Below are 13,572 nucleotides of genomic sequence, written 5' to 3'. Positions count from 1 at the left end.
TATAGAAGTCATCATAAAACTTATTCTATTGGTGAAGCTGCACCATATTCTAACCACAACCTGATGCCGGTGCTTACAGTATCAAAATCACTGAAGGGTTGTAATTTTGCTTGTATGCTATTAGGGAGGACATCATATTTCCAGGGAAATGCAGTCACAATATGCATGTCAGTTGGTATATAATTATTGGCTGAGAGGCTAAACTTCATGGAAAATGGTGGTGAAATTAAAATGATATCAAAGAATTGATATAATGAAAGGAAATCAAAGAAATGATAGTCAGGAAAATCATATTTTATAACAGAATTTAAAACATCACTGCAATATTTGGCAGTATATATTTTCTTGATTTCCATATGGAAACTGGTCAATGTTTGCTTCAGGCAGACATGTAGGAAGGCAATTAAGGAAAAAATAGTGGTGGGGGTCAACATAAAAGAACTCCAAGCCAGCGGCACGATCGGTTACTTTTAATAAAGCTGAAATAGACATTACATTTTTTAAATTAACTGTTTAACTGCATTGTGTGTTGGACCTGAAGTCTTCACAGTATCACTTGAATTTTGTCTTTTCCACAAATTCTTGATATTTTTAAGTTTAATGTTAATCACTGCTTCTTCAGGCTTTCTGAAGCTCTAGTTTGTTTCCACTTTAGTCCTCTACATTTGACTCACTCTGACAGGCAGCATGACATTGCCAATGTTTGGCCACTGCCAGTATTTAAGCGATGGGTGTGCAGGGATCCAACATTTTTAAAGACCAATGATTATCATTTTAAAATATGGTCTTCAGCAGACAGATTTCCAAGACCTAGTTTAAATGTTTCGGGCAAACGGCATCATTTTTGAAAAATATAATATCAGAAACCGACATGTGCTAGTCCTTTTGTACACACAGGATGTGTACAAAACGAAAGAGGAGCCCCGATGATGTTCTCTGCAGTTCTCACTACTCTCCTCACCTTCTTCCAGTCTGCAGCATTGCAGCATCCACACAACACAGTCAGACAGCTCGCCCTCTATAGTGCTTCTGTAGAAGCTCGTGAGGATTGGTGGGGGCAGGTGGGCTCTCTTCATCTTCCCTAGAAGTTACATGTACTTTTGTGCCCCTTTGACCAGTGAGGTGTTGTTTACAGTCCAGTTGAGGGTGTCTGTGATGTGCACCCCAAGGAATTTGATGCTGCTGACCACCTCTACTGCTGAGCTGTGATAAGCAGTGGAGCGTGGTTAGGCCGGTTGTTCCTGAAATCAACGATGATCTCCTTCGTTTTCTCCACATTCAGGATCAGGGGGTTATCTCTGCTCCAGTCCACCAGCTGCTCCACGTCCTCTCTGTAGTCCCAGTCCTTGTCTTCTTTGATGAGGCTCAACACCGTGGTGTCGTCTGCAAACTTCACGATGTGATTGGTGGTGAACCTGGGGACGCAGTTGTGTGTCATCAGAGTGAACAGCAGGGGGCTTTGGACGCAGCCCTGAGGGAAGCCTGTGCTTAGGGTGATGACATCAGAGGTTTTTGGAATGACTGAGGTCTGTCTGTGTGGAAGTCTTGCAGGCAATTGGAGAGGGCTGTATTGAAGCCCATCTGTTCCAGTTTACCAATCAGATGTTGTAGAATGATGGTGTTGAAAGAGGAACTGAAGTCAAGGAACAGATACCACACTTGGGTGTTCTTCTCCTCTAGGTGTGCTAGGCTCAGGTGAAGAGCGCAGGGAGGTGGCGTCCTCAGTGGAGCGGTTCCGTCAGTAGGCAAACTGGAATGGGTCAAATGTTGGCGGCAGACTGGAGACAATGTTGTCTCTGCTGATTTGTTGCAGTGTTTTACCTACTGTAACATAAGTTTCCTTGGCTATGTTTTTTAGTAATGATCTATTCTTCGACAATAAATTGTTAGTCCTCCATCTTAGGAAATCCAACAGGCAGGTTTGCATTTTCGCTGAGGTGGATGTGTTTTTACATTGTCATGGCTTCTGACATCCTTTCTTACTCATTAGATGTTCCTATATTTCAGTGCAGGTCCAACAGTTTAAAACCACTTCTATATCTTGATCGGAGCACCAAGCTCGCAGTCGAGGAGATGGATTTGAATGGTCCAATGTACTTCAGCGTGTTTTAATTGCTACAGACATCAGAATGCAGGACAACATAATTTGTCATATTCTATCCAAAATTGGGATCCAGTTTATTTTAAGTATTACGTTAAAATAAAATTATTGAAGCACTTCTTTCTCCTTTTAATCTCTGAAAATCTGGTGGTGGAGACTTTTTAGCTGACTTACAGCAATTATGGTCACAGATCTGCCCAATCTTGTACAAAGAGTCCATAGAAAAGAAAAAGCTCATTCTAGAACCTACTCCTGGACTTCTGCTGGTTGGAACTCATCGCTCAATCATTCAAAACCCTGAATTTAGACTGGTAACCCAGCAGTAAGGGGAGAGTGACTCCCATCTGACCATCGCTTTTGGATCTACTAGGGCATTGACCATTATCTAAAGAATTATAACTGGTGTCCTGATTTATCTGCCTGTGTAATGTTGGTATAGCTCCAGTCATAACCACAAATACTTTGGACTTCTCTGTAGCTTTGAAAGTATTAAATGCAACAAAAACAAAAGCTTTAAGCATTAAGATTTTTAATGAGTGTTGTTTAAATTTAACATTCAGAGTTTAAAACTTGGCTCTTAACTAAACTCTGCAGGCCAATATGGGTCCGCTGTTTGGCCTGGAATCTGTGCTTCCATACAGCTTGTAGCCACCTCTAATAACTGTTTCAGGCATTGCTTTCCATAACAAGCATCAGTGGTTGACTAGATTTACTTGAATGGTAGAGTGGTGAAAACTTACATAACTCTGTTGGCATATTGGAGGAGGTAAACCATCTAGAAACACTAGCCAGCAGTCTAACCAGACTGAATCTCTGGAGTAAATACATCAATTTTATGATTTGGTGGTTCTGTGTGAGCTGAACAAAGAGAACTCTGTTGAAAACACATTTTTTAAGTTTTGATCTGCTGTCTTTTTTGCTGTTTTCCCATAACTTTGTTCAAGTAAACGCATAAACCAGACAGGATCATGTGAACACGAATCACCAAAGCAACTAATTTTTATGAGTGAGGGAACAGTGAGGGAGAGGAGACAGATGGGGATAAGACTGTAACAGTGTCTGTAAGGTGAGAGGGAGGAAATGAAAACAGAAAAGATGGACTACAGTGAGTGTGTGTGTGATAGACTTTAAAACAGTGTTAGTGTGTCTTTGTGTGGGTAGGATGGGATAAAGAGCAGGTTTGTGTGTGGGTGTGTGTTTATGGTTGAGCAGCACAGGGGGAAACTCCATCTCACTAAAGCTCCACTAAGCAGATTAATAACAGGCCAGATAAAATGTCAAATGTTCTGCAGGTCAAGCACAACCTGATATAGACTGAAAAACGTCCAACTCAACCCTTTTAAAGCACAGATTTCAGCTCCAATTACAGAACCTTCCTACCTTCATATTTTTCACAGTCTTAAATTTTTTAAAGTAAATCTGTTTAGGGGTCAATAGGTCTTTTTTGTGGATAAACACGTTGAGGTGTTTGGTTGCGGATCTTGCACAGCAGATCTAGATAAGAAGAATCAACACAAATCTCATATGAGGAGTTACTGCATAACATATAACAATATGATACACTCCTTTAACTTTTGAATTCAATTAAATTAGGATTTTTAAGTATTTATTCATTCCTATATAAGTAACACAATAAATATTTCAATTACATTTGGAAAACAAAAGTTGTCAGGTTTCAATTCACTGAATTTGCATTTGTTTTTATTAAACACACAACCAAATTTGCCTTGTTATTCATCTCCTGACAGATTCCTTGCCTTTTTGTCACATTTAAGTGTTCCATAAAACAGATTTACATTTATGTGAAAATAGTTGACCTTTCTAGCGTTTACCCCACCTCTCGCCCATAGACAGTTAGAGATAGGCACCAGCACCCCTCTAAACAGCAGCTGGAATAAAGTATGGGAAAATGGATGAATGGTTTTAAGTTGAGGTACAGCTTGCTTATGGCTAACCAATATGAGTGTTTTTTGTGTGGGATTTAAAATCATGCACAAGAAATTAAACTACAGCATCCAATCTTACTTTTTTTTTTTATCACAAAGGACAGCTCAACTTTATTCTGCACACACTTACCTAAAAAATTGGGACTGGGTGAAGTCTCAGATATGACTGAGAAATCGATTGACGGTGAATTTTGTTATTTGCAGAATGTGATACTTTTCCAATACCAGAGCTCTGTTTGCTTTTATGTTATCATGATTACTGTTCACCTTTAAGACACTATCATAAGCTCTACTCAATGAGCAGGTTGATATGTATGAAAGGAAAAATCTGTTCTGGACAAACAAATGTGCAACTGAAAGGGTTCAAATTTACTGTATTTGTTAAATTAAAAAACTGATGTGTATAAGAGTAAAGTTTGCTGCTTTTCAAGAAATGTTTAACCCACTTTAATTTTTTTCTTAGAAATAGCTTAAATAGATCTGTCCCTTTGGATTACTCCCATTTACATTTTAAATCTACGATTTTCTTTTCTAGTATCCAAAGCCATAGTATTATCAGATTGGTGCATCTTTATTTTAAACACAAAAACAGGATTGCAAGAAATGTGCAGTAAATGGTCCAAATGATGCTGAGGACATGTGGACAGTACTATAATACATCCATGTATTCAGTTTATCAGCAAAAAAAGAAGAAGAATGAAATAGATTTGGCAGCTAGTTTTCCAGTAAGTTTTTATTTTTATTTTTATCCTTTAACCCTAAAAAAACTACTTAAAAAAAGTTATCAGGGAAAGCCCAAAATAAATATGACTCTCATCCCTGTGACCCAACTAATTAGTCACATGCCTTCTGTCCGTGAGAAATCAAAGTCTGCAACCCAGTCTGGTTTTCCCTCAGAGCTGCTGTTGTTGTAATTTCCATAAGTCAAAGCTTTTTTTTCCAGACAAACATGTCCACCTCCCACCATCATACTTGTTCCCACCACTGAATACAGCAGGAATTAAGAACTGGACAATTCAGGCTGAGGTTTGGCATTCTACGGTGGGATTATGTTTTACTGCTGGCAGACATTTAAGTGCTGGACCCTGTGTATATAGATCTTATTTCCAGAGAACAGTGATGTGAACAGAAAGGAAAAAACGTTACTAGAGTTACCTGATTAACCGGTGACATTTTGAATTATCCATCTGTGTCCCATGTGTTTATAATGAAAACTGTTGTTTTTAGAGTAACAACAGCCACCCATAGGTTTGAGCTCCTTTTGCCTGACATAAGGGATGCAGCTATACTGTTTGTTTTGCGTTTTATTTAGTAAGTAACAAATGAACTTTCAGATGTTGGTCAAACCCAACTCAACATGAGAATTTCCTTAAGTTTCCTAACCAAAAGACTTTTAGTTGATACAAAAATTCTGTACAAGAAAGATGGACAACTTTAGGGATCTGTGCTCAAAACAACAAGGTAATATCATGCATAAAATGTTTAATTCCATATGTTTATATCAGAGTCAAAATCTATCCAATTCCATTCTAATGTATGGTTAAACAAAGTCATTTAGAATGTTTTTAGAGCATAAACAGTAGTGTATAGGATTTCCTAAAAGCGCGCGCCTGCGAGTTCACGACTCTACGGAAACCGCGGCAGACCAAACCAGATGAAAGTGCGCATTCAGCGTCTGCTCTGCCGATAATGCAAGCGTAGAATAAGAAATGTGCTGTTTACCTGTGCAAAGAAAGAAACAACGAAAGAAAAATGTCTGAGGACTTCAGTGTTGAGGAAGAGCATGAGTTCTTTGCCGAGCTGAATGCGCACTTTCATCTGGTTTGGTCTGCCGCGGTTTCCGTAGAGTCGTGAACTCGCAGGCGCGCGCTTTTAGGAAATCCTATACACTACTGTTTATGCTCTAAAAACATTCTAAATGACTTTGTTTCGAGTAAATTCTGGATGCTACCCACTCAGGACACTTGGATTACATTGGATGAGCAGTATGGAGGAATATTGACACGTTTTTTGTGGACTTTTATGGACCTTTCTGCCTTGGGTGCCATAGACCTCCATTATTTAAATGTCAGCAGACAGCAAGAAGCCTCCCAGATCTCCAGATGCATTTGAGATATCAAAAAAGTACTCCAGAGTGTTGTTCAGCATGGGGGTGAGTAGAAAATGAAGGCTAATCATGTTTTGGGTGTACTATTCCTTTAAATATTATTTATTTGACCGATTTCAGTTTGTTCACTTTAATCTAACTGGGAACCAACATGGCTGTGCCTGTAGTCAGCGGCTTTATACTCTTAACAATTCCACAAAATATGGCGCTTAGAAAACTACAGATTAGGCATCGATTCTGTATCTATGACTGCTGGAGCTTCGGCCACAAAATGTTGTTTTTGGACACTTAAATACAGCCACGCTTGACCCTTTAAAAAGCTGCAGAGTGCTTTGGATGGATGAGAACAATGCAACGGGCTCATGGACCAGGCCGCTCCAGGTTGTGGGCCGGAGAAAGCAGGGTGTAAAATGACGAAAGAGGGGCTGCAGAGGTGGGCTTACAGCAAAGCTAATGCTACGTTCACACCAAACAGCAGGCGCAGCAAAATCGCGACTGCTGCTTCATTTTTGCTGCTTGTACCAGTTAGTTCTGAAGCACGGCTGAAGCAGCTTTGCTGCTCTGGCTGCGCGGTGAAAAAGTGGGTCTGACATGCATTGGGCGGAGTTTCACAATCCTTTCTCTGCCTTGCAGCTATATTTGCTGTGATCAGTGGGAATAAAGTAGTTTTAATATGTTTTTAAGTGGGAAAATCCACTTAAAACTTAATCAGTGCAGTCAGTTCATCCAGATTACAATCCCACCTTCCAATATTCTTTCTGTCGGAGCCGCTCAGACCCCCACATACCAGCGGTGCGCTGTCAGTTGGAATCCCATTCAACAGCAGCCTCTGGCCGGGTCGCCTCCTCGCGGTTCACCGCGGCGGCTGGTAGGTGTTTTTCATCAAAATAATCCAAACTGCAGGCAGCAGGATAATAAAAGCCAACATATTCTGTCGGCAGGTTTCTGCATTTTAAGTTAATTCAGGCATTAATAAACTGTTTCAGATGAGTGATCACAGCGCTCTGTATCATCAGCGATGTGTCTGTCTCTCTGCCAGCTCTCAGATCAGCTTCTCTGATTGGTTGATGCGGTGCGTCAAGCAGCAAAAGTTAAATTCTTCCATCTCGAGCAACAGCGCGTTTGTGGCTGCTTCAACTGCTCAGATGCGCTGCGCCTGCTGCTCAAAACGCGCTGCGGGACCTTTTGCTGCATCAACCATTGACTTTACATGTAAACTTGCTGCTTCTGCTGTGCCTGTTGCGTCTGGTGTGAACGTAGCATAAGAAGAAATCAACACAGAGCACCAATCCCATCAATCCTGTTCTCCAACTTCCGCTCACTGGATAACAAAATGGATTATCTGCAACACCAACTCTTCAAAAAAAGAGTTGTGCAACTGCTGTGCTATTATCCTGACTGAGTCATGGCAACATTCATACATGCCGGACAATGTTGTTACCCGTAAGGGGCTTAATTATACCCCGCCGATAGAAACAGCAAACTCAGCAGTAAGACTAGAGGAGGGGGGCTGTGAGTGTACATAAACAAGAACTGGTGTGTAAATGCTAGATCAGTCGCCAGCTTCTGCTCTCCATACATCAAGTTTCTGACCGTTAACTGCAGACTGTTTTATCTGCTCATAGAGTTTAACATGGTTAACATCAATGCTGTTTATGTCCCCACCAAAAGTGGCCATGTAGATTCTATACCAGGCTATCTCTGTGCTCCAGTCTGCTCACACAGAGGGTATTTTCATCATTGCTACTGTAGGGATGTTAATCAGGCTACCTTCAAGACTGTTCTCTCTCAATTTTACCAACATGTGGACTTTGCAACTCGGGGTCATAACACTCTGGACTTAACCTTCTCTAACATCAAAGATGACCTATCTGTCATGTTAATTCCTGCATACAGGACCCAGCTAATCAGGCCTAAAACAACAGTGAAGCAGGTCAGGGTGTGGACGGAGGGGCCATGGAGAAAATCCTGGACTGGTTGAATACCATGACTGTGTCAGCCTACATCAACAAATGCATTGAGGACGTCAGCACCAAAAAGAACATCCTGACCTGGGCCAACGACCTTGGATGAATGAGGAGGTTCAGAAATCGCTAAAAGCACGTAAAACTCATCCTTCGAGTCTAGTGACAGAGAGGCACTGAGGACAGCGCATTCCAACTTAAACCATGCCATCAGATCAGCGAAGCAGAACCACAGCAGGAAGATCCAGGATCTCTTCCACGATGCCACAAACACCAGGAGTATGTGGCAAGGCATACGGGCGATCACAGACAACACACCCTCCCACCCAGTGGATGCAGCTGATGCTTACTCCCTAAATGGGCTAAACAACTTCAGGTTTGAGGCACTAAACAGCACTCCAGCAGCGAAAGCCGTTCAACATCAGGGAGAGGAGGCACACTGCCTTGACACAGCTGAGGTGTGGAAGACTCTAAAGAGCTGGTTATACTCCCCGCAGCACTGTGTCACAGGGAGCTTGTAGCAGATATTTTTGAATTATGCCCAATATTGAAGCGTGGTCTGCCCTATGTTATTCAAGAGGGACAATCACAAACTAGCTGTGGGTCGAGATACGGCAGAGGTGGTAAGGAAGTAGGGGCAAGTTTGTCCAACAACGAAGGGACAAGTGGGCAAAAAAGAGCGGGGAACCAGGTAGAAAAAGGGTCCCAGCGGCGGTCGTACAAACAAAACAAGCCGGTAAGGTACCACAAAGGAAATACGGATAGTGTAGAGGGGATGTCGATTTGACCAGTCAGAGGCCTCCTGTCTGCAGCACTGTCTGCGGTCACCTACAATTTTGGAGAGATGCAACAGTGTGTCTGCAGCAGGGGTGGAGTCACACTTGCGTTCACTGCGACACAGGTGTGGACAACCTGGTTTCTCAGTATAAATCAGCCTTAAGGAGAGTCAACCCGAAACAATAATAACATACTTGGGTGGGTGTTCAAGGAGTGTGCAGGTCATTTGGCTGGTGTCCTCACAGACATTTTTAACACCTCGCTGGACCAAGCCATAGTGCCAGCTTGCTTCAAGTCTGCCACCATCATTCCGGTTCCATACTAGCCTCAGGTCCCCTCATTTAATGTCTACCGGCCTGTTGCACTGACTACCATGAAGTGCTTTGAAATGCTGGTTAAAGAACACATCGTCTTCAGTCTCCTCTAACATTCGACTCATTCCAGTTTGTCTACCAATAGAAACGCTCCAATGAGGACGCGATCTCCCCCACTCTTCACCTGAGCCTAGTACACCTGGAGGAGAAGAACACCCAGGTGCGGATGCTGTTCCTGGACTTCAGTTCAGTTTTAAACGCTACAATCCCACAGCATCTGATACGTAAACTGAAACAGCTGGACTTCAATACACCCCTTTGCAATTAGTATCTAGACTTCCTCACAAACAGACCTCAGTCAGTCCGGGTTGGACAGGACACCTCTGATGTCATCAGCACAGGCTCTCCTAAGGGCTGCCTCCTAAGCCCCCTGCTGTTCACCCTGATGACGCAAGACTGTGTCTCCAGGTTCACCACCAATCACATTGTGAAGTTTGCAGACAACACCACAGTTGGGGGGCATCACAGACCACAACAGCCAGGACTACAGAGAGGAAGTTAAGCAGCTGGTGGACTGGAGCAGAGATAACAGCCTGATCCTGAATTTGGAGTAGACCAAGTAAATTATTGTCGACTTCAGGAAGAACTGGCCTACCCACACTCTAGTGCTCATCAACAGCTCATCTGTAGAGGTGGTCAACAGCACCAAATTCCTGGGGGTGCACATCACAGACAATCTCGCCTGAACTATGAACACCACCATACTGGTCTAAATGGCATAGAAGCACTTGAACTTTCTGTGGAAGATAAGGAGAGCCCAACTGCCCCCACCCATCCTCACGACCTTCTACAAAAGCACCATAGAGAGTAATCTGACCAGTTGTCTCACTGTGTGGTGTGGAGGCTGCAGAGCCTCAGACTGTAGGATTAGGGGAAGAGTGATAAGAACAGCAGAGAGGATCATAGGGGCTCCTCTTCCCTCCATAAAAGACATTTCATCCCAGCTCGGCGTGTCCTGAGCCCGTAATATCATCAATGACCCCTCACACCCCCACCATGGACTGTTCTCCCTGCTGCCCTCTGGGAGCAGAGGGCTCTCTCTGCTGGTAAATGTGTGTGGGGAAAAAAATCTAAATAAATAATAATTAATCTAACATAAAAAAGAGAATACTTAAATATATAAAATATATTAAACATTTTATTTCCCGATCAGCAGTATATCAGCAACAATGATGCTCATAAATCTACAAAAATAAGATTTTTTAGCACTGAATTCAAGTAAATTATCATTTTTGACAGGCTGGGATGAATTTCCACGGGTATGCTGATGATACTTAACTCTATGTGTCTATAAATCCTAATGGATCTAACCAGACTACATGGATATGTCGGAGACATAACATCCTGGATTATAATTTCTGCTTAAATATTTAGATGCAACATAAATAATTGTTATTTTTGGATTAGAGTCTTTTAAAATTTTTAATAAATGAAAAATTTGTATTACATTACAATGGCCTCCAGTAATTTTATTTTAAAACTTCTTAAAAATAAATCTAAGAAACATCTTAAAGAACCCATAAAAAAAAAAAAAAAAAAAACTTAAGGAATTTCTTCTTTTACATCCATAAGGATGACTAGGGTACTAGTAACAGTAAAAACCTTAAAACAAGATATCATATTTCTCCATTTTTCCATTTCTTCATTGGATTCCTGTTAAAGTAATCATAAGAGATCAGAGATTTTTCCTTATCTTCCTAACTGAGCACCTCACTCTCACATTTTCTACCTTTTAGACTAGATCTAAAACTTCCTTTTTTGAAAAATCTTATAGTTAGTGTGGGTCAGGTTACCATGAGTTATTTTTTTCCCCTCTTCAAAGTAGCTAGCCTTCACTTCTGTTTGGCGGTGAAGGGAGCTTCCATAGCGGTCAACTCTGTCTTTCTATAGACATACCTATTGACTGAAATTTTACTGAAACTTTACATGCTCTCTTTTATCTTTTACAAATGAATACTGGCCCTGAGCTCATTTGCTTAGATGTGTTTCTCTCCGGGATGAAGCAACTGTAAGAGCTTCTAATGCAGTTAACCTTTTTAAAGACGTAAGCCTCTTTCACACAAACACAACCACAATGAAAAAAAGCTTCCCTGCTGTCAACCACTCCAAATCACTCAGCTAAATGAATCCGCTTCTCATCTCCCTCCTCTCTGTCTCCATCTCCTGCAGCTCATCAATTGTCTTATTTTTGGGAGCCTGGTAAAAGAGCTGCTGCTGCTGCTGAGTGACACAAAAAGAAAAGCAGAGTGGAGAAATAAAAACAGAGAGGATATTTGGGAGGGGGTTTAGACTTTAAAGATTACTGCAGTAAAGAGCTAAACTGTGAAATACTTAGATTTGTCTTACCTCTGAGTTATCTATTGCCTTATTTCATGTCACCCAGCATTGTTAAATAACCATAAGAGATGTGGCGTTAAATAGTTTTTCATCCTCAATCTAGAGCTTTAATATAAATCATACATACAACCTATTTTCCAGGAGTGTATTTGTGGAGATTAATCCTGGTGCCACATGTGATTGAGCTGCAAGTAAAGGCTATAGTAGTTATTTTTAAGCATGACATGTTTTCTCTCTTTAATCCCCCTATGATTACATTCTCATTTACAACAATGCTATACCAGGGAATCAACAGACCATCAGCAGGGAATAATAAGCTGATTTTGTTGTCCAACACAATTTTATCAACACAGACACCCATAGCATTCCTTTGGAACTTAACGGAATAACAATTTGACTAGAAGGGAAAAAAAGCTAATGTAGTATTCAGAGAAATATATTTTTAAGAAGAGATACATTTCTTTTGGGGGTTGGGCTTCATACCCTCCCTCTTATACTGTCGTTTGGTTAATGTTTTAAACAGTTTTCTAATTGATTTTTGCATTCTATCATATTTTTCATTTTTTCATTCCATTAAGTTTTATGCTGAAGTTATGGTCCATGAATTGTCGTTTTTATTGTCTCATTTGTTTTTTCATCCAGAGCAATTTAATAATCTATAAATTGCTAGATTGTTTTCCATTCTTCTTTATCTGTATTATTGTCTTTGTCTGGTGAAGTTTATCTACCATTGCATTTGGATATCCCACCCAGTAAAAACAGGGAGATTTTCATAGATTGGGGCTGTATTATCTTCAATTATAGATCTATATGTCCTTTCAGTAGTGAGAAAAAGTCTTACAGTGAAGCAAAAAAAAAAAAGTCTTATTTATAGAAGGATGCAAACACAGCGGAATCCAAGGAGAACACTGGACTAATAGTAAATATTTGATCCATTGTGGAATCAACATTAAACAAATAATTGCATTAATGAAGTGAAGCTCTAACAAGAAAACTGTATAACTTTGTCTCAAACTTTTATTCAGTCTGAGAAAAAATTGTGCAGCTTGTGTATCCATGTTTTTTGTACATGTAATTAATGATATGATAAAATAACTTAACCTTGAATAAAAATGAAAGAGTTAATAGAAAAACAAAATGAATTTGTAAGTAACATGATAGACCACTAAAACCCTATTTACTTCTAGTGTGTTATTTCTGGCAGACATGACACTGTTAAAAGTAAATGAATGACCTTCACATGACCGAAGGCAGTAAATGTGCTTCATTCAAGCCTTTATGAAGGGATCTGGCTTCAGAGAGACCGTCACACACTGACCCATCAGGCCTAACAATGATCCGCCTCTTTATAACTCACAAACCTTGTTATTCAGTTCTCTAAAAGTGGAGCGCAGAACTCTTTATCCTGCACCAGCATAATCACATTTGGCTTTCTGAGTTTATAGAGTTTATGATCTTTGCATGCAGATGTAAAGCTGAAAATTACATGCTTATAAACTTAATTCAGAGTACACTTTTATGGGAGAATAATCACCCTCCAGATTCTTATGCCATGTACCGAATTGTTTTCTCTCCAAATCATGATACTTTATATCAGGTGTGGGAAGCGTATAAATAGTTTTTTGTTCAACTGGACAACAAACACAGCTGTACAGCTGTAATACAGTTCTTCCTCCAAAAAAACCAATCCCACAAATAAACAAACACACTACCACCACCACATAGTGAACATAGTAACTGTTTTCCAAAATATATAAAACACTTTTATCAAATTACCTTCTGCAGATTTTAGGTGCCATGAGTTCGTTATCTTCCGTTTTCTTTTTATCTAAGACCTTAGCAATCTTAGCTTACGGAATCTTTAGATTTCTAAGTCAATGATGAAAATAAAATCAAAAAATCCTTTCCCATTAATTTGACATTTAGCCAACACAACTATTTTTGAAGTCTCTAACTGACCTTTACA

The sequence above is a fragment of the Cyprinodon variegatus genome, unplaced genomic scaffold (assembly GCF_000732505.1).
Source record: "Cyprinodon variegatus isolate N-32 unplaced genomic scaffold, C_variegatus-1.0 Scaffold278, whole genome shotgun sequence".
Taxonomy (NCBI): domain Eukaryota; kingdom Metazoa; phylum Chordata; class Actinopteri; order Cyprinodontiformes; family Cyprinodontidae; genus Cyprinodon; species Cyprinodon variegatus.
Note: the sequence above shows the minus strand (reverse complement) of the source record.